Source organism: Anomaloglossus baeobatrachus, chromosome 7, assembly GCF_048569485.1.
Source record: "Anomaloglossus baeobatrachus isolate aAnoBae1 chromosome 7, aAnoBae1.hap1, whole genome shotgun sequence".
NCBI classification, from domain to species: domain Eukaryota; kingdom Metazoa; phylum Chordata; class Amphibia; order Anura; family Aromobatidae; genus Anomaloglossus; species Anomaloglossus baeobatrachus.
This window is the reverse complement of record NC_134359.1, coordinates 225,126,474-225,147,814: the sequence shown is the minus strand read 5'-3', so window position 1 is coordinate 225,147,814 and position 21,341 is coordinate 225,126,474. Positions and strand designations below refer to the sequence as shown.

The window sequence follows — 21,341 nt, the reverse complement described above, 5'->3', positions numbered from 1 at the left end:
TCTAAAAGTCCAAGCGATTAAAAGAAGTGAGCTGAACTTTCCTCGGGTGTTTTCTGCTCTGAACACAATCTATCAATCTATCCCTTAATATATAAGTCAATAGGAAGGCTTAAAAAGATGTCTGGAAGATAACTGGAAGTCTTTTTTAGGGTACGTGTCCATGATCAGGGTTATGTGACATTTTGGTCACTGCATCCTCCAGTGCAGGAGACTCCAGCGTCTCCACACGAGATATTGACTTGGTGTGAATAGGAAACCCACGCCACAGGTCAGTTTACACAGTGTAAAAAAAAAAAAAAAGCAGCACAGTGGGCAGGAGATTTGTATTAATCCCATCCACAGTGTTTGTACTGTACTGTGCAGCATTCTGAACACAGCACAAATATGCTGCATTCAAAATGCTCTTAATCCTGATCGTGGGCATGTACCCTTAGGCTATGTGCGCACGTTGCGTAGTGTCCATGCTGAAAATTCTGCAGCGATTTGGCAGTGCATGTGCGCTTCAAATCGCTGCAGAAACACTGCGTAATAGATGCCTTGTGTCTGCAGAATGGATGCCGACTTCATGCGCTCTGGATGCAGCCCCCACCATAGACAGAAATGGAGCAGCATCCAAAGCACATGAAATAAGTGACATGTTGCTTTTTAGAACGCAGCGCTTTGGCAGCATGCAAAACGCTGCGTTCTAAAACGCAATGTGCGGATGGAATTTGGACAATCTACATAGATTGTGCTGGGGACGCAGAACGCATGCTTTTACACTGCGGTGCAGAACACAGCGTAAAAGCATGTAATTACACAATGTGCGCACAAAGCCTTAGTGTTTTGCCAGCATTTTTCCTTGAAAAGCCACTGGTGGTTTCTTCACTGTTGAATGGGATTTAAAAATCAGTGGAAAATGCCAGTGAAGAAAAAACAGAGACCCCATAACTATGGAAAAATTATATCAAAGAATCCAGGTGGAAATAAAAGAAAAAAAAAAAAAACAACTCTGGAAACGGCAAAAAAAAAAACAAAAAAAAAAAGACGACACTTTTGGAAAAAATTGTAGCGTTTTCAATGCTGGTGGTAGCTTCTTGAAGAGCTTGGTGGGTTCTCTGCCTGAGTAAGACATTGTGCGCACAAAGCTTTAAGGGTGGTTTACACGCTGCGACATCGCTAGCAATCTCGTTAGCGATGTGACACGCCACATCGCAGAAGCAATGTGGCGTGTCACATCGCTGACGAGATTGCTAGCGATGTCACAGTGTGTAAAGCACCCTTTACTGTGGAATCCCCACATTTACCAGTGAACTAGGGCGCAGCTAAATACACTGTAAGCACTTGTAATGTCATGCGAATTACTACTGAATACTTCATCAGAATTGTAAAACTCACCCTGGGGCCCAAAAAGCAGCATAAATCTGCAGAGTTATGAGGAAAAAATAAACTACAGCCTATTTATAACCCGACATAAAAGAGGCTGCTCAAGGTCTAGTTTGTTTTAATTTCTCTTCTAGGTATATTTCGTACAGTTGAAAGCAGAAGTTTACATACACTATCTATAAAGATACATCTGCAGGTTTTTCTCACTTTCTGACATGAAATCAAAATAAACCTATCTCATTTTAGGTCAATTAGGAACCAAAATGATTTATATTTGACAAATTCCTGAATTATGAGAGAGAGCATGTTTTAAGGCATTATTATTACTTTCAAAAGATTATATACACTAAAGGCCACTTTACACGCAACGACATCGCTAACGAGATGTCGTTGCAGTCACGGAATTCGTGACGCACATCCGGCCTCGTTAGAGACGTCGTTGCGTGTGAAGCGCAGGAACGACCATTAACGATCAAAAATACTCACCATATCGTTGACACGTCGTTCTAATCTCAAATATCGTCGCTGCTGCAGGTACAATGTTGCTTGTCGTTCCTGCGGCAGTACACATCGCTATGTGTGGCACCGCAGAAACAAAGAACAACATCGTACCTGCGGCCGCCCGCAATGAGGAAGGAGGTGGGCGGGATGTTACGGCCGCTCATATCCGCCCCTCCGCTTCTATTGGGCGGCCGCTTAGTGACGCTGCACAAACCGCCCCCTTAGAAAGGAGGCGGTTTGCCGGCCACAGCAACATCACTAGGAAGGTAAGTATGTGTGACGGGTGCTAGGGATGTTGTGCGCCACGGGCAGCGATTTCCCATGACGCACAACCAACGGGGGCGGGTGCTTTCACCAGTGGCATCGCTAGCGATGTCACTGTGTGTAAAGTGGCCTTAAGAGTAGTATGTCTTTAAACAAAATGGGACAGCCCATATGATGATGTCATATCTATGGAAACTTCTGGTTTATTGACAACATCTGAGGTAATTAGAGACACCTATGGATGTATTTTAATGCCCACCTGAAACACACGGCTTCTTTGTGTAGCATCATGGGAAAGTCAAAAGAAATTACCCAAGTTCTCAGGAAGAGAATTGTGGACTTGCACAAGTCTGGTTCATCCTTGGGTGCAATTTTCAGATACCCAAAGATGCCTCGTTCAGCTGTACAAACAATTATACGCAAGTACAAACAAGATGGGAATATACAGCGATCATACCGCTTAGGAAGGAGACGGATTCTGTGTACCAGAGATGAATGTGCTTTGGTCAGACTTGTGCATAAAAACCCAAGACCAAAAGCAAAAGATCTTGTGAAGATGCTGGTGTAAGCTGGTAAGATTGTGTCATTATCCACAATGAAACGTGTATGGAGTCAACATGGGCTGAAAGACCACTTTGACAGGAAGAAGCCATTACTCCAAAAGAAACATAAAGCCAGAATAATGTTTTCAAAAGCACACAGGTACAAAAACCTTAATTTTTGGAGACATGTCTGAAGAAACTAAAATTGAGCTGTTTGGCTATAATGACCATTGTTACCTTTGGAGGAAAAAGAGAGAAGCCTTGAAGCCCAAGAACACAATCCAAACTGTGAAACACGGGGGGTGGAAGCATCGTGTTGTGGGGTTGTTTTGCAGCAGGAGGGACTGGTGCACTTCACAAAATAGATGGCATCAGGCGGAAGAAGATTATGTGGAATACTGAAGCAACATCTGCCAGGAACTTAAAGCTTGGGCGGAAATGGGTCTTAAAAATGGACAATGACCTGAAGCATACTGCCAAACTGGTTACAAAGTGGCCTAAGTATAACAAATTAATGTTTTGGAGTGGCCATCACAAAGCCTTGATCTTAGACCTATTGAAAATTTACAAGCAAAGCTGAAAAAAACGGGTGCGAGCAAGGCGACCTACAAACATGGCTCAGTAAGACCAGTTCTGTCAGGAGGAATGGGCCCAAATTCCTACCAACTACTTGAAAGAAGCTTGTGGAACGATATCAAAAACGTTTGACCCAAGTCATACAGTTTAAGGGTACGAAATAGTAATGAAATGGATGGAAACTTTTGACTTTGCAGAAAGTAATAAAAATGCCTTAATACATTGTCTCTCTCTAATTTGGCAAATATAAATACTTTTGGTAATCCTAATTGACCTAAAACGGGAAAGGCTTATTCTGATTTCATGTCAGATAGTGAGAAAAACATGCATATGTGTCTTTTTAGATAGTGTATATAAACTTCTGGTTTCAACTGTCTGTTATCTGCCCTGTTAAGGCGAGCATATACAGAATTGTATGTTTTTCAACCATGAAAAAAAAATAAAGACGATTTTTCATCTGTAGTGATGATAGACACTCTAAACTACCAGTCATCATCTTCAAGACTCGGTAAAATCAAGCCTTCAGATTTGTTCCTTTTTTTTCCCCCCTGATCACAACATTGTGTACAAGTTGCGGCATGGTCTCAATAGCTTAATTTTGCTTACTCTCATGAAGTCCCAGATGAATCTAATTTTTTCCCCATCAAAAGATTACTTCTAAATATGAGATATGATAGTCAGTAATTCAGATCTACTGTTTTTTTAAATAAAATTGTTGTTCCCAAATATACCTATGTATCTGCGATTTCTGTTGACTCCCCCATCTACTTGAATGCTTAGGAAAGCTGACCATGCATATATCCATATAGTATTATGCAGGCCCTATATTCCTCCATATAGTAGTATGCAACCCCCATATAGTAGTATGCAGCCCTTATATTCCTCCATATAGTATTATGCAGCCCTCATATTCCTCCATATAGTAGTATGCAGCCCCCATATCATTTATTTAATGCACCCCCACCCCATAGTCCTCTGGCTGTAATGAAGTACATTAGATACTCCCTTCTAACGTTCTCCCGCTGCTCCGGTGTACTCAGCATGTCCACTGTTCGGCTGCTCTAGACATCTCAGCACAGTTGTGTTCAGTAGTGATATCATCATACTCCGCTGTACTGATACATCAAAGCATCGCAAACTCAGTGGGAGAATGATGAGAAGGGAGCGCTCCGCTCCCTCTCTCATCCTTGCTTTCAATTGTATCAACATCTGCGATGCTGATACAATTGCATGTGTGATCCTTGGCGGGGGGAGGGGGGGACATTGTGGTCGGCATGCCACTGGCTGCGGTCTTCGGGCCCCTTGAACCCCAGGGCTCGATTGCCATCACTACCCTTGCGACCGCAATTGTTTCGCCTCTGCTTAGCAAAGTAGGATTGGACATAGATATTCAATAATACCCATTAGCACTGTGTGAACATACCATTAGAACAAAAGGATCAGACCATGAAATTCATCATTCTTTCCCTATATTCTGTAGTGGGAGAGCCAGGAGGGCCCATGGCCATATGTTCTGCACTTTAAAGCAGCATACTGTACAAAAAAGGTTAACTAGATGTGAATAAAAGGTCTACCCACTTGACACACCTACAGCTCATGAAGTTCATGGCGAGCAGACCCACTTTTTTACTCAGTACGTAGGCTCTGGTAGGGTTTCCTGTAAGCGGACGCTCCACATTTCTGGTCTGGCATTCTCTGGAACACCTGACTCATTTCTGAACACATGAGCATGCTGATTTAGCTCCTAGTACACATGAGGGGGCCATCCATAAATAGCATCTGTTTACAGCTTACAAAACCAAACTTGCTGCGGTGAGCTACTTTCATGGTGGCGAGAAAACCATTATTTCCCCTTTTCATGTCAGGTTCTGTATTCTTTATATTCATAGTCCTCACCAATAAAATGACATTTTTTTAATTCCTCATATAAGTGCATTTAAAAAAAAAAATTAAAAATTGATTGTGTGTAATGCACACATCATAGACCACATTCCCACAGTCGGCTCTGAACTATCACAGCCAGCTAGCATTTCCCATCATTAGGGCAGTGTATACCAGCATCCAGTTAAGCATAATTTCATACTGTCATCACCCTCAGAGGCAGGCCTGGCCTTAGATTAGATGGCACCGATGATGTACCTTTCATTATTATTCTTACTAAATAAAAAAATCTGCATTTAACAATATTTCAACCAAAAGGGATAGAAATAATTTCAACGGCGCTTTTTACACTGAGCGTTACTGTGGCAACGGCAATAGAATTAAGAGATGACAGTTCCGGATGCAGATATTACTAATCTACAAGCCAAACTGTGTTGCAATAAAGAAGGAAAGCGAGAGCTAAATGTTTACCAAAAGTTAAAGGATGAGTAGATAAAGGGTTAAATCTCGTAAATTAAAATTTAAGGCAATATAGGAAAAAGAGGGAAAAGAGCTTGCCCCATAATGCAGAAGTATTGTGTTTCCCCTGAAAATAAAATGCTATCGTATATTATTTTTTGCCCTGAAAAATGCACTAGGGCTTATTTTCAGGGTAGGGCTTATTCTTAAGGAAACAGAGGTTGGGGGTAAGTTTACCCTCCCAAAAAAGCAGACTCCCAAACCCAGGAGAATCACACTTACCAGACTCTGGAAGTCTGTGTCGCTCCCAGGACCTCCAGCAATCTTGGGAGGGTGCTTCCAGTAGGTATGCTCCACAGTAGTCCTCCCCGGCTTCTGACCGACATACTCACATACATCAGATGGCGCACACACGCACACACACGCACACACACACACACACACACACACACACACACACACACACACACACACACACACACACACACACATCAGATGGCGCACGCGAACACACACACACACACACACATCAGATGGCACACACAGGCATACATCAGATCACATATACACACACAAGATCTGGTGATACCTATTGCCTTTGGCCGGCAGAGGAACCTGGGACGCAGAGCAGTGGAGTGTAAGGACACACCTCTCCATTCTTTGTAGGTGGAAAAACTGCAAAATCGGCAGTGTATCAAATACTTATTTTCCCCACTCTATATGAGGTTCTGTGGGGCTCAATTTATATATAGGAGGCTATGTAGGGGCTTATATTGTAAATAGGAGGCTATGTGGAGGCTCATTAAGTATATAGGAGGCTGTGTGGAACATCTGAGAAAAAGGACCCAGCACGACCTGAAAATGGCATGCATCATATAAAAAGTGAAAATTCACAGATTTATTCCAACTGTACTATAATAAAAAAAAAATGAGATTTTTAGCAAATAATTGATCAATTCTTTGAGCCACCCCTGCCAACGTCACGGCAAATCTCAATAGGGGGGTCCTAACCTATATTACGTATTTCATGTGCCATGCGGCCTTCTAGATAAAGTTAAAAGCAGAACCATAATGGAGCACACATACCTGTAACCTGTATATAGCCGCTTCCATGTTGCAAAAAAGGCAATTGTGGATAGAGACCAGCCCAGGTCCCAGCATGTGGAGCAAGCTCTACACATACCAGGACTATAACAGAACTGACCCTCCCAGTGCCAGACAGCAACCATTGATAAAGGCGGACCAGATCCCAGTAAGGTGCTTAATTAGCATTGCCTGTGGAAAGGGGTGAGGTAACTGAATCTGAACAGCTACCAACAGTACAGTTGGAATAAATCTGTGAATTTGCACTTTTTATATGATGCATGCCATTTTCAGATCGTGCTGGCTCCCCTCTCTCTCTGTTTGGTTGTAGTTATGCTACAAATGTCTGGTGGCTGGTCACCACCATGCTATGCACGCCTGATCTTAGTTTGCAATATATTCCTCCTGTTGGTAGCTGTACACATTCAGTTGCCTCACCCTTTCCACAGGCATTGCTAATTAAGCACCATACTTGGATCTGGTCAGCCTTTATCAATGGTTGCTGTCTGGCACTGGGAGGGTCAGTTCTGATATAGTCCTGGTATGTGTAGAGCTTGCTCCACATGCTGGGACCTGGGCTGGCCTCTATCCACAATTGCCTCTTTTGCAACATAGAAGCGGTTATATATACAGGTTACAGGTATGTGTGCTCCATTATGGTTCCGCTTTTAACTTTATCTAGGAGGCCGCATGGCACATGAAATACAGAATATAGAGTAGGACCCCCCTATTGAGATTTGCCGTGATGTTGGCAGGGGTGGCTCAAAGAATTGATCAATTATTTGCTAAAAATCTCATTTATATTACAGTACAGTTGGAATAAATCTGTGAATTTGCACTTTTTATATGATGCATGCCATTTTCAGATCGTGCTGGCTCCCCTCTCTCTCTTTGTGGAACATCTGTATATAGGAAGCTATCTGGGGCTCATAAAGTATATAGGAGGCTATGTGGAGTCTATAATGTATTTTAAAGGCTTTGTGGGGGCTCATACTGTATATATGGGGCTATATGGTGGCTCAAACTGTATATAGGGGACTATGCGAGGAATTATACTGTATATAGGAGCATTGTGAGGGCTCATACTGTATTTAGGAGGCTGGGCGGAGGCTCATACTGTGCAGTCTATAGAGGCTGCGTGGGGGCTCATATTGTATTTAAGAGGCTATGTGGAGAGAGACTCAATGTATATAGGGGTCTGCGTTTGCTCATATGGTATATAGGCAGCTATGTGGGGGCTCGTACTGTATATAGAGCGTTATGTGGAGGCTCATACTGTATGTACTGTGCCGTGTGCGGGCTCATACGATAGATAGGGGATGGCAACATATTTAATTCTGCTCAATATTAAATTCAATTATTATAAAATAATAATTATGATAATATTAATGAGAATAATTAATTTCAGCCTATTGTTTCGGCCTCCACACCAGTCATGGTCTTTCATATGGCCCCTGAGGAAAATTAATTGCCCACCCCTGGTCTATACCATTGCTACATTGCAGCGTAATGCAAGTGAATGGGGTCTCCTATTGATGATTTATCCTGTGAATACGTAATCATTATGCTGTGACCGGACAACCCCTTTAATATTTAGCACTGCTTTTCCATCCCGATGCGACACTAAACGCATCAGACAGCTTTGACAAATATGTCATCATTCGTTTTTCTCATCAACAAAGCTTGTAATGATGACTGGAGTCAGCAAAAAAATGACAAGCAAGAACAAAGGGAGAATTAGCTGAGATGCTCTATGATGGAAAATGGGATTTCCAGGTAAACCAAGGAGATTAAATGTAATACCACATAATGTAATGGTCTGATGTGGAGATAGGACCAAGGCTGAAAGATTTATAACAGGAAACATACAATGTGGAGGGCGGATTAAACCCCGCGGTCAAAGGCTAGAACTCCGCGTCCTGGTGAGGTTTGGAAATATGAGATCACTTCTTGCTTGGATTTCATTTTCACTTTTGTACGGACATTTCATAACCACAAGTCTAGAATGCAAGGTTCATATGTGACTGTATGTAATTGGCTCAGTGCATATCTGGGGACTAGTATTATCCTCCCATCATAAAATATTTCTGAAAGGAAACAATGTAACAGTATCACTTCGACCACGTGCAAACATTGAGTATTTGGTGTTTTTTTGCCTCCGTATTTATAAGCCAAAATGAAGAGTTAGGTGATAAATACAGAAGTGGTGCTCATGTTGCTATTATGTGTTTCCTCTGATTGCTCCACTCTTGATTTTGGCTACAAATAGTGATGCGGAAATATACACGGCACTATTCGTTATTCATGATTATTAAGGTATTCAGGATATTCATTACTCAGCAAGTATTTTGGTATTCACTAGAGATGATCGATCCTCATTGGCAAAGATCGGAAAATGTTAAAATTGTACGATCCTTAGCCGGGCCGGATCGGACATCCGAGCATTTACTGCAAAAGTCTGTGATTTTGCCAAGGATCGGTAAATGATCGGATGGCAAAAAACATCCTCTCCCTGCCCATCACGGCCATGTTACGTATAAAAAGTCAAGTATAAAAAAAAAAGAAGCAAAAGGGTTAAAGCAGTACAGACTTAACGAGCATTACTTCCGGGTCCGATAATTATCACTAATGCATGTTCACAGCTTTCCTCTTCCACCGCCATTTCTGATTGGCTGCCGTTGGACCACGCCCCCACCCCCTGAGACAACGTATGTGATTGGTTGGAATCACACACTCTGTTTGTGCCCTTAGACTGGTGATAAGTATATTAAAAAAAATTGGCGTAGGGTCCCCCCTGTATTAATAGCAATACAGGTAAAACCCACGGCTACAGGCTCCAGACCCAGCCGTGTGCTTATCGTGACTGCGTTTCAAAACAAGAGGAACCGCATGCAGCTTTTTTAATTATTTAAATAAAAATAAATAAAAAATCGACATGTGGTTCCCTCCAATTTTGATACCCAGCCATGATTACGCCTGACAGCGGGGGACTGGTATTCTCAGGCTGGGGAGACCCATGCATATTAGAGTCTCCTAGTCTAAAAATAGCCTGCAGCTGCCCAGCATTGGCACATCCAATAGATATGACAGTCCCGGCACTTTACCTGGCTCTTTTCAATTTCCCTGGTGTGGTGGCAATCAGGGTAATAAGAGGGGTTAATGTCAGCCCCCAGCTGCCAATAAGCCCTGGATTAGTGATGGGAGGGTCTATGAGAACCCCTCACCACTAATCATTTAAGTAAAAAGAAATAAACACAAACACCCAGGTTATTTGCAGTCACAACATGAGGTTCCCATGACCCTCCACCTGTGACCACAGGTAACCTGACCTCAGGGGACCTCAATGAACTCTCACTGAGTTCACAGACCTGCATCTCTGGCAGAAAACTGTGGGGTTTTTGCCAAGAGATGCAGATTTGGTGCTAAAATTTTTACACCATATTCCTGCACCCAATCTACATCTCCTGGCAAAAAAAATGCATCACTACCGCATGCGTTATGTTGCGGTAGTGATGCGATTTTTTTTTTTGCCAGGATGTGTAGATTGGGTGCAAGAACATGGTGTAAAAATAGTAAAAATGTCAGCACCAAATCTGCATCTCTTAGCAAAAAAAAAATGCATAAAAATGGCTTTAATGGCGTTTCGGTACAGTGTTCTTCCAGGAGGTGCAAATTTGGTGCTGAATTGTCTGCACTACATATCAGCACCTAATTTGCACCTCCTGGAAGAAAACTGCACTAAAACAGCATCAAAACCGTTTTTGTGCAATTTTTTGCTAAGAGATTTCATTGAGGTCAGCTTACCTGTGGTGACAGGTGGAGGGCTGTGGGAGACTCAAGCTGTGACCAGAAATAATGATACACTGGAGAACGAGAGTAAAGTGCAATTATAAATAATTTTTATTGAATACACAACAAGAAAAATAGTTAAAAATGGTACACTACCAAAAATCTTAGGGATACGTTCACATAGGACCCAGTAAAATTCATAATTGCCCACCCTATATGTCCAAAATACTGAATATAGTAGTCTATATTAAGTCCGGGCTAACAAGTAAGGGGGTCTAATGTGAACGAATGTAAATAATTCTATAGGGACTGCATTAGAGATACAGCAAGGAAATCAAACCATAATTCCCCACCATGTATTGGTAGGAAATCATGGTGATTATGCAAGAGGCACCAAAGAGAAATGAATGTTAGTACCAATCCAATACAGATAGCCAACCAAAAGGTGGGGAACCAAAGTTCCCCACCTTGATAAAGCTATAGAATCCTCGCGAAACGCGCGTCGGATGGAGACCTTGGGCATTCTATAGGGATTCCTTTTCATTCTACCTGGGACTGCGTCACTTTGCTGGCATCATCGAGATCTTTGCTGTACCGGCACTGCACTTAAGCACTTTAGGTAAGAGAGTATATCCTTTTACCCTGTACTTTCTAGATGTACCATTATCCGGTGCTATCTGTATTGGATTGGTACTAACATTCATTTCTCTTTGGTGCCTCTTGCATAATCACCATGATTTCCTACCAATACATGGTGGGGAATCATGGTTTGATTTCCTTGCTGTATCTCTAATGCAGTCCCTATAGAATTATTTACATCGTTCACATTAGACCCCCTTACTTGGTAGCCCGGACTTAATATAGACTACTATATTCAGTATTTTGGACATATAGGGTGGGCTATTATGAATTTTACTGGGTCCTATGTGAATGTATCCCTAAGATTTTTGGTAGTGTACCATTTTTAACTATTTTTCTTGTTGTGTATTCAATAAAAATTATTTATAATTGCACTTTACTCTCGTTCTCCAGTGTATCATTATTAATATGAGTAGTGCTGGCACCCTCCCTGCCTTATTTTGGTAGGCCTGGTGTTCACATTTAATGGCTCTTTTTGTGAGATATGTGTTGTGACCAGAAATAACCTGAGTGATGTCACCGCTGATCGTGTGGCTCACACAGTCCCTGCCTGAACCTCACAGCATTTGGACTATGACTTCAGCAATGTAGCAGAGCTCGTAGCGTCGTGGGACCTTGTGTGGATTATGTCGGACCTGGATGTTTTGGGAGTTAATAAAGTGGTGAAAGAAGGTGTTTTTTGACTTTTTTTTTTTTTCAAATAAAGGATTTTTTCGGTGTTTGTGTTTATTTACTTTCCCTTACAGATTAGTAATGGGGGGAGTCTCAGATTCTTACACATCAATAATCTAGGGTTTAGTAGCAGCTGTGGTCTGACATTAACCCCTTAATTACCTCGATTGCCACAGCACCAGAGCAATCAGGAAGAGCTGGTAAAGTGTCAGGACTGGGTCTCCCTAGCATGAGAATATCAGCCCCCAGCTGTCAGTTTTATCATGGCTGGGTATCAAAATTGAGGGGAACTACCCGCTGCTTTTTTAAAATTATTCTTTTATATAAATAATTTAAATTAAAATAAAAGCTTCATGCAGTTCCTCTTATTTTGATACACAGCCAAGATAAAAGCATAACAGGGAGCTGCAGTCAGTAGCTGTATATTGCTGTATCTGTGCTGGCATCAATACAGGGGGTTCCCTGTGTCAATTGTTTTATGTACTTTTCGCTATTCTAAGGGTACTGTCTCACTAAACGACATACCAGCGATTCCGACCACGATACGACCTGGTCAGGATCGCTGGTACGTCGCTACAGGGTTGCTAGTGAGCAGTCAATCAGGCAGATCTCACCAGCGACCAGCCACCAGCGACTCGTGTAACGATGCTGCGCTTGGTAACCAGGGTATATATCAGGTAACTAAGCAAAGAGCTTTGCTTGGTTACCCGATATTTACCCTGGTTACCAGCATACACCGCTTACAGGCTGCCAGCGCTGGCTCCCTGTATACGTAGCTAGGGTACACATCGGATTACTAAGCAAAGCGCCTTGCTTAGTTACCCGATATTTACCCTGCTTACCAGCGTATGCTGCTTATACAGAGTCGGTGCTCGTTGGTCTCCTGCAGTCAAACATGCGTGTTGCACAGCGGGAGACCAACGAGCAAAAAATGAACCAGAACAGTGTGTAACGATCAGCGATTTCACAGCAGGGGCCAGGTCGCTGCTTAGTGTCACACACAGCGAGATCACTGATGAGGTCACTGGTACATCACAAAACCTGTGACTCAGTAGCGATCTCGCTAGCAATCTCGCTAAGTGAGAAGTACCCCTAAGGAAGCAGACAGTGTGTGTGTGTGATTCCAAACAATCACAGAAGCTGTCTCAGAGGGCGTGGTCCAACGGCAGCCAGAGACGCCGATGGAAGGGGAAAGCAGTGAATATGCATTAATGATAATTATTTGGACCTGAAAGTGGCCCTTCACCTGCAGGGAGACTTAGTAAGTGTCTAGATTTAATCCTTTTATATTTTCTTTACAGTCCCCCTACACCATTTTACAACACATCACTTTTGCCTACCATTGAATTTAATGGGTTCGGGTAGGATCGACGATACGATTGCAATCTCAGGCGGGATCGGCGATCTTTAACTGATCCGATCCTTGGCAGGATCGCTCATCTCTAGTATAAACCTTGTGAGTTTTAAGTCCACTTCCCCATGTTTGGCTGATTTTCAGCCACTAAACAAGCGAGGATTGCTTGTCAGTCAGTGTAATGCCATAGCCATCTTTGCTACTGGCATTACTGTGATTGGCAGGAGCAGTATAAAAAAACAAAAAACAAATTATGGGCAGTTCCCCAGCTATTTGTGATAACCAGCGCAGGTAATGCAGACAGCTGTTGGCAGCAGTCCCAGCTGTGTGCTTTATCTTGGCTGGTTATCAAAAATAGATGCTCTCTGACCATTTTTATTTTTTTTTTAATTTAAATAAATTTAAAAAAACAATGTACGTGGGCTCCAGCCCATTTTTGATAAGCAGCATAAATAAAACTGACAGCTGGGGTCTGGTATTCTCCGGCTGGGAAGGTCCACGGTTATTGGGCCTTCCCCAACTTAAAAATAGTAGCCCGCAGCTGCTGGAAAATTGGCACATCCATTAAATGCACCCATTGTTGTGGTTCACCCAATTCATCCTGATTGACCTTGTGCAGTGGCAATCAGAAATTTGAAGAAAAAAAAAAGTTGTGAGGAAGCCTCTATTTTTGATAACCAGCCAAGATAAAGTGCACACAGCTGGGGGCTGCAGCCCACAGATGTCTACTTTACCTGCGCTGGTTATCACAAATAGGTGGGGGCCACACGTCAAACTGGCATAATATTCTGAAACACAGGTCGCTTCTGGGAACAATGTTGTCAGAGATGCATCCAGGCATCTTCCCCCATGCTGTTCCCATTCAATTTCAGCACTTTTCCACCATTTTCACATTTTTAGAGCCCTCCTAGACATCCTGGGAGGATCCATCTGAAAATTATTCGAGTTTCCCAGTGACTTGCATTAGATTTGTTATTAGTGACAAATACACAAATAGTACAATATATTCGAGTCGAATAATCTGAACCTGAATATTTTAGTATTAACCTATCACTACTTACAAATACTGTCGTAAAATACTGACCAAATACTGAATGTGTGAACGTGGCCTTACAACACTGGAAACTGAGCAGGCTTAAAGGGGTATTTAATAAAAAAAAAAATATATATATAGCACATACCTGTGACTTTTTTTTTTGTAAAAGGAGAAAATCCTTTAAAAAGATTTTGCAAGATTTAAAAGGGTTTATCCAGGAAGTTTTATTTTTTTTTACTAGGGGCCTAAAAATGAACAAGCAGGTAGTTGCTAACTACCTTCCTGTTTTACTAATTCACCAATTGCTGCTGCGAACGATTCAGCTGCTTGACGTCGGAGCAATTGGGCTGCTCTACTAATGGCGTGTGACTGCTGCAGTCATGCTGATTGGCATCGGTGAGCTGGCTGTCAATTAGCATAAATGTTGGCAGTGACGCCCCATCAACAGAGCAGGGTGGCATAGAAACCTCTGCTCTCTCAACGTAACATCAGTGGAAGCCAAAAAAAAAAAAAAATCACTAGCAGCCGAGGTCTGTGACTACTCTGTGCCGGTATAAATTGGTGGCAGACAAAAAAGGCAAGTAGTCTGCAACTACCTGCCTGCTAGCTCCTAAGCCCATACTGGGGAAAATATATTGTGTGTATATACACACACATATTATATATATATATATATATATATATATATATATATATATATATATATATATATATATATATATATATATATATATATATATATTAGTCCTAGTCATGGATAACGCCTCTATACATTGAGGACAATCAGGCATATGGACTTACAGCGTAATGGAGGTCAATGGGAACATATGGTAATCTTCAGGGAATTGCAACAGCGACAAGCAATCAATACAGCTGGATCTAACTTTCTGCAACTTGCTTGTTGCAGTATCCTGTGTTTCACATTAGTACCCCATTCACCTGCATTACACTGATATATGCATACAATGATCTTTGGCCAAACATCCGTATTGTGACCAAATAGCTCCAGCCAACTTAGGGGTACTTCTCACATAGCGAGATCGCTAGCGAGATCGCTGCTGAGTCACAGGTTTTGTGACGCACCAGTGACCTTATCAGCGATCTCGCGGTGTGTGACACTGAGCAGCGATCTGGGCCCTGCTGTGAAATCGCTGATCGTTACACACTACTCTGGTTCATTTTTTGCTCGTTGCTCTCCCGCTTTGAAGCACACATCGCTGTGTTTGACAGCGAGAGAGCAACAATCTGAATGTGCAGGGAGCAGGGAGCCGGCTTCTGACAGCTGTGGACGCTGGTAACTAAGGTACACATCGGGTAACCAAGAAAAGGCTTTTCTTGGTTACTCGATATTTACCTTGGTTACCAGCGTCCGCAGCTGCTAGAAGCCGGCTGCCTGCTCCCTGCACACGTAGCCAAGGTACACATCAGGTAACTATAAGCAAAGCGCTTTGCTTATTAGCCCGATGTGTACCCTGGCTATGAGTGCAGGGAGCCAGCGCTAAGAGGTGCGCATAACCAGTGTAAATATCGGGTAACCAAGCAAAGCATTTTGCTTAGTTACCCAATATTTACCTTGGTTACCAAGCGCAGCATCGTTTCCACGAGTTGCTGCTGGCTGGTGGATGGTCACTGGTGAGATCTTCCCGATTGACAGCTCACCAGCGACCATGTAGCGACGCACCAGCGATCCTGACCAGGTCATATCGCAGTCGGAATCTATGGTACGTAGTTTAGTGAGACGGTACCCTTACTCTGGAAAACTCAGTGCAAAGACTATTGATAGTATGAGTCTCTTAAGTGGGGACGTGTCAGTAGGCTGATCAATACAAAAAACAAAATCTATTCTAAATACATAAAATCTCCTATTGATACAATGTGCTGTCATTTCCGATCTATAAACAGAAGTGTAGCCAAGCACCCTGATGCTTGATCAAGTGGGTAGCATACGAAGAGCACCTGAACTTGGGTTCGAGCCCCAAACACCCAGTGTTTGATACAAACACTGACCTTTACAGTTCAGGTTTGCTCATCTCTAATTACCTTCACTTGAGCATGTACAGTGGATATAAAAAGTTTACACAGCTCTGTTTCAACGGTTTCCCTTTTCCTAACATCTTCCTTTTCTTTTTCTGTACCCTATTAAAATTTTGAAAAATTCAATAAAATGAATATTGAAACAGTATCCTGTATTTTTCATACTGGCCTGTGGGTGGCAAGAAGGAGGTTTTGGGGTTTTTTTTGACAAAGTAAAACATCCAAGATAGTCTCCTTTTCCCAAAACCTTCAAGTCTGTCAAAAAAATATGGGAAAACGTGGGAAACATAAAAACATATGGGAAAACGTGTTATAGTCTGATGAGACCAAGGATAAACCTTTTGGTCATAATTCCAAGAAGAATGTTTGGAGCAAAGCCAACACTGCACATCACCAAAACCACACCATACCCACAGTGAAGCATGGCAGAGGCAGCATTATATTTTGTTGCTGTGTTTCAGCAGCTGGAACTGGGGTTTTAGTCAAGGTGGAGGGAATTAATAAATGTTCCAAATGTCAGTCAATTTTGCAACAAAACTTCCTGGCCACAGCTAAAACTCTGACAATGAATTTCTCCTATCAGTACGACAACAACCCTAAGTATACATCCAAATCAAAAAAATGATGATTCACCAGAAAAAGATACAAAGATGAAAGTTTTGGAGTGACACTATCAGGGCCCATATAGGAGGTGCCATCGCAATCTAACAGACTTGGAGCACTACTTCAAGGAAGAGTGTGCAAGGATTCTAAATGTGCCATGCTAATAGATTACTACACAAAAAGATGAAATGCTGTCATAAATTCAAAGGGTATTTAAAGTATTAAATTAAGGGTATGGATATTTATACAAATATTAGTTCTTGAATTGCCTTTTTCCACCTGAAAAAGATTTCAGTTTTCTTCACAATTGAATTGTACAGATTATGGGCAATATTAAAGGTGGAAATAATTCTGAACGGATTCCTCTTTTAATTATTTTTTTAAATTACAAAAACGTAGCATTTTAACACTGATGTGTAGACGTTTTATATCCACTGTACACAAAATACATGTTTATTATTTTAGTTGTAGGACAATCACTTGTCTTTCTCACAGATGTTGTAGTTTCGCAGTAGAGAAAGTTGAGAACTTTAAGCCTCACCTAAAATAGCACAGGCTGTTTTCACAAGACTGATGTCAGTTACGAAGAAGGCGTAGAGAAAAGCCTACCTGACACCCACTTTATAACTGCCAGATGCAGCCATGAATGTACTTTCACGTAACAAGTGTAAATATGTATTATTAGAATAAGCAAAAGTGGAGACTTTTACAGTCTGAAAATTGATGTAAAGTGTTTTTTCTGTTAGAAAACCAACTAAAAAAAAAAAAATAACGCATATATCAAAAATATAATGACACGCTTGTTCACATAATTTCTCATAGAAAGAAATAAGAAAGTCATGCAGTCAATCCACAAGTAAATTAATCTAAAAATAACTAGAGGCGAGGCAGAGACTTGTGAATTTGCAGGACTGATAAGAGATGTTCTGGATCAGGAGCTGACATGAAGGAGATGTGAGCAGCTAGTCACTGTATAGAAATTAGTGGGCTTGAAAGAGGTGACTATGATCTCAAGAGTTAACTCCTCAGCCTGGAATGTAATTACAGCTTGTATGGTCAGGCTCTTGTGGTCGGTTTCTTTGACACTGAGCTATAAACAATGTAGGACAAAAAGCTCTCAAAGTAGGACATGGAAAGCAGATAGCAAAAGTCAGTCAATTGCACACTTACTAATTTCCATGCTGCCCAACTATACAAATTTCACAATATGAGAATAATTCTTTAATGTCTACACAGTTTTGCAGAATCTGAGTAGACATTAGCAATAAGTGAGTAATCTGTAAGTCAATTCTAAAGATGCAGTAGATGCTTAAAGAGGACCAACCACCAGGATTTTCCTATATAAACTAAAGCGCTATCATGCTGATTCTATACATAGCTTTAGTTGTGAGATCAGATGTATAGTTTCTGAAATACAGGCAAGTAAAGTTTGAGAAATGCACTGTTAGTTGATTGATAGCAGCTACAGAATATCTAAAAGGTGGGTCGGATTTTGCTAGTTATTACCGTCCGTTTGCCTGACTGTCCTTCCTCCCCCTGTCTCTCTTACTACAAGGGGAGGAGGGAGCGAGGCAGACAGCCTGTCCCTCCTGCCCCCCCTATCCTTCCTCCCCTTGTAATAACAGAGACGGAAAGAGGAAGGACAGGCAGCAGACAGGGGCGGGAATAACTAGCAAAATCCGACCCACCTACTAGATATTCTGTAGCTGCTATCAAATATCAGTGCATTTCACTTTAGTTGCCTATATTTCAGAAACTATACATCCGATATCACAACTAAAGGTATGTATAGAATCAGCATAATAGCACCAGTATAGCGCTGGCTTTAGTTTATATATGAACATCCTGGTGGTTGGTCCTCTTTAAACAGCTGGAAACCTTATGGAATAGCTGGTATTTATAGCTTGGATGTGTGTCAAATGCTACGTGGGCACCGCTATCCCCTCCACATTATGTTCCTCTACGAATAAGGACCACATACACCACACTATGTCATTATATAGCGCATATCTATTATTGTGATACACACTGCTATTCTATTATATTTGCGTTGCTTGGTATGCACCAATATTAGCACTATTGACATATTACGGTACCTACCTGGTATACTCTATGTAAATTGACACCCAGTCTGGTAGATATTAAATACCACCATATTTACACAGGTAGTGTGGGTAAACTACACTGTGATCAGTATTGGTGTGTTTTATTGGCCGACATTTTTATTCATGTAAATTACAAAGTTTCAAATATTTAAACACAATAGACAAGTTCTGAATATGCAATGTTTTTTGCCAGTAATCTTGCATTGAGACCTTGGCTACTCCCCCCTCCATTATTTCACTTCTAGAAGGCTAAAATTTCAACAAAATATATCCCCCTGGAAGGGAACACTTGCACAAATGTTGGAATTGGAAACATTTTCCTCTGCTGCAATCATTCTTCTCGAGCATTGTTGTACTTTTATTTTCCCGGTCCAGCAAAGCTTTATTGGCTGATGACTAAGACTGTAATACTAAAATTAGATGCCTTTCCCAGAAGTAAGCACAATATCGGTGTAGTGGCTATAAATACGAGCAAATAGTATTCCTTTACAAAATATAACTAATTTACAGAAGAGCTGTAGGCAATTCACAGAAATAGCCGCCGTTCTATCAATATGCCAGGAACAAGCCGCTCTTCATCTGGCCTTATACAAATTATGACTCAATGAATTTATCAGCGGTGTCACCAGCTTCCCTGGGCACACAAGACATTCTCAATCACAGTGTCCTCCAGCATATATCATTAGAAGAGAATATCATCTACACGATTCTTGTATACGTTTACTGAAACCTATTACGGAAATTCACAGAAGTATGTCCTTTATTAAATGAGCACCAAAGGCAAAGAATATAAAAATACTCAGTATTATCAATTGTGAAGACTCCCTATACTTTACTGAAGAGATATTATAGGAAACCTATCAGCAGGTTTTTTCTATGTCCTCCGAGAGCAGAATGATGTAGGATCAGAAACCCCGATTCCAATGATGTATCACTTACTTACTCGGCTATGTGTTGTAGTTTCAATCAAATCAGTGTTTTTTAAGCAGGAGATGATTGTGGCGCCCCTGAATATATCAGGGTGCCACAGGGTGCTGCAATCCTTACCCAGGGTGCAGGGCCTACCCCCCATGGTTCCAGGTTCCTAAGAAACCGGTGTCACTACCATCAGCACAAATCCCAATCACACCTCACACCATGACCTGTCAGACACACCAGTGGGTTGGTTAAGCGGAATAAGGCCACCCACCTAGGGGTCAGGCAGACTGGTGGGAGGGAGGAAGTAGGAGAGTAGTGAGAGCCCTCAAAGAGTGAGAAGCTGGAGTAGTAGCTCCCGGGGAGCTAGACCAAGGTTGGGTCGCAGACGGTGGTCCGGGACCAGAGGAGTCGGGGACCGGTGGCAGTGACATTGGAAAGGTGTGACAGAGATAGTCTAGGAGGACTGTCGGCATCAGAAACCCAAAAGAACTGACCGGTACCGAGCACGACGGAGTACAGGACCCTAGGTCGGGAACCGATTCAACATCCTGATAATTAACCTGGGAGGGAGAGTCTCTTTATGAACTTCCCTAGGAGCTCAGAGATTGAAGGCGACAGCACACCGCGGGGGATAGGGCTTTCCAGTAAAGCGGCCCACTAAAATCCCAAGTGCCAGCCATCAAGAGCACAGCTACAGTAAAAATAGTGAGCGGAGCCCCAAGAGCTTCAAACCAAGGGGCCGCAAAAGAGAACTAACTTGTGCATGGAGGTGGGTTCCGGATTACAAATGACACCGGTGGGAGCAGACACCTGGACGGGCTCCCCTGAAGTGACTGTGATGCACAGAGTCTTTGGTTTATCTTCAGTGAGAGTGTCTGCTTTATAATCCTCATCCAGTACCACAACTACCCACAGTGAGTACCCTGGTTCCCCTGCACCCTGCGCTCCCAAACATCTCACCAAAACTTCCAGAGGCTGGGGCCTTCCCTACCTGCGGGGGGACTGACACCTTGCTGCTACACACATCTGCCACGGTACTCTTTCCAGCAGCAGCAGTACTCCCATTACCGTGACCCCTAGGTGGCGTCACAAACTTCTCCCCTGTAAATAATCCCCTCTCAAGGATCGGAGTGAGTGCCGAGTCCGAGTCCGGACCCCTCGAGCCATGACCATCCCGGATCCGAGCACCCCGGTCTGCGCAGGGGCAGCACATGATCACAACAGTACTAGGTGTCTTGTGCCATCTAGTCCTCCTTTTCTGTGTAACCCCGCCCCACCACCAATTACCTGTCTAACAGTGTATGCAGAAAGCTGTGAATCAGTGTTGTGGGCAAGGTTATACAGAGTTCAATATTCAGAGCTCTGCTAAATCTGCAGCAGAGAAAACAGTGATTTTCTCAAAACTATCAAAAGTGACATGTTGCTAGAAACTGGGTCTTTTCCCCTATATCATGCTGCTCTCAGACTACATAGCAAAAACCTGGTGACAAAGTCCGTTTAAGATCCTCAGTGACCCCCGT

At 42.3% G+C, this 21,341-nt stretch overlaps 1 protein-coding gene across 6 annotated transcripts in view; it reads right to left on the bottom strand.

Annotated features, from left to right (window-relative positions):
• Positions 1–21,341, bottom strand: part of CLEC16A (C-type lectin domain containing 16A) — a 429,136-nt gene that overhangs the window by 159,671 nt on the left and 248,124 nt on the right. The window lies entirely within an intron of this gene.